Source organism: Eschscholzia californica, unplaced genomic scaffold (assembly GCF_041429995.1).
Source record: "Eschscholzia californica isolate CP2 unplaced genomic scaffold, dmEscCali1.0.p SCAF_1, whole genome shotgun sequence".
NCBI lineage: Eukaryota > Viridiplantae > Streptophyta > Magnoliopsida > Ranunculales > Papaveraceae > Eschscholzia > Eschscholzia californica.
Window position 1 is genome coordinate 59,018,355 of NW_028238198.1, and position 3,223 is coordinate 59,021,577.

A 3,223-nucleotide genomic window follows, 5' to 3' on the forward strand; every position below is an offset into this window, starting at 1 on the left:
GAGACATCTACTTTAGGAGTCGAACATCGATTGTACTTCGACACATTAAATCGGACTACACATAGTCGTAGGTTTATCATTATGGATTCCCGGACTTCGACACCTCTCTCACTTATTTGTTGCCCGAATCGAGTCTTACCGTCTCCCGACTCTTGTTCCTCCGACTCTTCTCTCGAATCTCTCTCGCCTGTTTACTTTTATTGTTTAGTTTAGTTTATTTTACTTGTTTGCTTTATCCTCTTATCACCTTATTCGATCAAACCCCCATTTATCTTTGTTTCCTTTTCGTCTTAGTCTAAGTTAGCTTGAAATATCTAAACCGAGGGACAAGACCTTCGATACCCAAACTATCTTCCTATCCTTGGATCGATCCCGGCTTTGCCGGATTACTACTTGATACCTCCGCTTGGGTGTGTAACCTTTTCGGGTGCATCAATTACTAATGGTGAATCAGTTAAATGGGGTAGAAAGAAACAGAAATCTTCATGAAGCTTAATGAAATCAACGAAATCTTGTTTTCTTCTTCTCCATCGGCATCGGCAACAACTTGTGTTCCTATGTCATCGGCGTCAACTGAAGTCAGATGAAATCTTGTCATCATCTTTTTCTGTTTACTCACATTGATGAACCTGATGCTTTTCTCTGTAACACCATCATTAGATCATTGGTTAGTTGTTATAACCCAAATAGAGCTCTTGATTTTTATTACAGACAAATGGTTCGAAATGGGTATTACCCAATCACTACACTTTCCCTCTATTGTGTATGATTTGTTCAGAATTGGGATCAATTCAAGAATCAGAGAAAACCCATGCCCGGATTGTGAAATTTTGATTTGAACTGGATTTGTTTGTTCGGAATTCGTTGATTCATATGTTTCTTCTTTTCGTAAAATTGGGGATTCTCGTTTCTTGTTTGATGAAAGTTCTGAATTAGACTTGGTTACTTGGAATTCAATGATTGGTGGGTATGTGAAGAATGGGTAGATTGGTGTTGCTCGTAAGCTGTTTGACGATATGCCTGAAAGAGATATTTTTAGTTGGCATTCGATGATTGCAGGTTATTCAGGGGTTGAAGATATGAACTCAGCTGAAGAGATTTTTGAGAGAATGCCAGTTAAAGATACTGTTAGTTGGAACTCTATAATTGATGGGTATGCAAAGATTGGGAATGTTTTTGATCTTTTCGATCGGATGCCTAATCGAAATGTGGCATCTTAGAATACCATCTTAGCACTTTTTGTAAGAACTAAGAATTACGACGAGTGTCTAAAATTGTTCGATAAGATAATAGAAGATGATGAGGTGAAACCAAATGAGGCAACTCTGGTGAGCGTTTTAAAAGCATGTGGAAATTTAGGTAATCTCGATAGAGGTATACGGGTTCATTCTTACATGAAGGAGAATGAGAAGATTAAACTTGATGTGTTATTATCAACCTTTCTATTGACAATTTATGCAAAATGTGGCGAAATGGAGCATGGTAAAGAAGTTTTTGAGAGTATGCCAGAGAGAAACATTGTCTCCTGAAATTCTATGATAATGGGGTATCGGCATGTACTCATGTTGGTATGGTATTAGAAGGTTGGCGGTATTTCAATCGAATGAAAAGAGTTTACAAGTCTAATTTACATGTTATATTCTAAAGGCACTCCACATTTCCCACAACTCTATCAAACAGTTAAATTTATCATTTCTTACCCAGAAAAGCTAATTTCTTACCCATTAGAGAAAGTTGGATTTTCTTACTCACACATTCCCGCGTAACAAACGGACCCTAATTGGAAATTAAAGTCAAGCCCAAAGACAAACCAAAAGCCCACAAAGAAAAAGAAGAAGAATGAAAGGAGTAGAGATTTTAGAGGCACCTCTTTGGTCCAAGTCAAAATGGTCTAAGACTTAGTCAAGTTTCACTAAGTCTAGAATTGGTGTATACACAAGTTAGAGAAAGGGGTCAAGGATCATCTACTATTCATCATCTTCTTCACCAAGCAAGAGAAAGAAAATGAGGGTTTCTAGGGTTTGAGTTTTTGAAGGGTTGAAAGAGATAGAGAGAAAGAGAGAAGGAGGGCGGCCAAGCTAGGCCAGCCAAAGGTTGGCCGGCAGCAGCTCGAAACAAGGCATAGGAAAACGGGAACAGCCACACACGAGCTGCTCAAGCGCGCTCACGGGAACAGCAGGGACACGCCCTGCAACTCATTCGAACTGCAGCTCCGACCATGGGATGCGAACAACCAGCACGGAACAGCAAGTTCGGGACTTCACGGCACGGGGAAATCACGGACGTGCGTGGGACAGTAGCTTGGAGCTGGTCGGACCTTCATCTAAGCCGGATCTTGTTTTCGCCGAATCCATCTTTCTTTGACCGGATTTTTCTATGGTTTTCGGTCACTTTCTTGGCCGGAAACATTAGGGCTTTTGCTCCCTTTGTCATTGGCTTGCTTCCTATGTATTTGATTTTGGTTTTAGGCTAAAATTCCTGGAAAGAGAAAGCTAGGGTTAAGCTTTAATTGAGGTTGAGTTCTAAATTGAGAAGATGATGATGGTCGCTATGAAGAACCCAAAAATTTTCTTAGGGGAGATCGGATGCACCTTAACTACTCATATTTTCTGACGATCTTAGCCTCGAACCGCATCGAAAAAGGGGGATTCTCTCATCATTTTCTTGTCTTTTATTATTCATTCAACATTTTAGCTAATCTTAGTGTGTCAATTATATGGGATGAAATGTGATGAATTTGTGGTTATGTTTCATATGATTTGATGTTTTGATTATGAATTAATGTTCATTTAATACGATTATCGTTTCGATCGTATTTCCATGTGTCTTGTCAAGCACTCCGCATAGTTAATAGACGAAACCATAGTTAATAGACGAAACGAAGTATTCGATATCGATCGTAGTCTAGACCATATTTTCATGTGTCTTGTCATGCACTTCACATAGTTAGGCGACTAGACAACACCCTCGATGACTCGGGTTTAACCGATTATGACGTTTGTTTGACTAAGTATGATCTACGGATCTACGTAGTACTTAGAGACATCTACTTTAGGAGTCGAACATCGATTATACTATGGAACATTAGATCGGACTACACATAGTCGTAGGTTTATCATATCAGATTCCCGGTTCGACACCTCTCTCACTTATTTGTTGCCTCCCGACTCTTGTTCCTCCGACTCTTCTCTCCAATCTTTCTCGCCCTGTTACTTTGATAATT

The 3,223-nt window shown here is 39.6% G+C and overlaps 1 pseudogene; it reads left to right on the forward strand.

Moving 5' to 3' along the window:
- The first annotated feature begins 583 nt into the window (after positions 1–583).
- LOC147567873 (pentatricopeptide repeat-containing protein At5g15300-like) lies at positions 584–1,645 on the forward strand (annotated as a pseudogene).
- Positions 1,646–3,223: the final 1,578 nt, after the last annotated feature.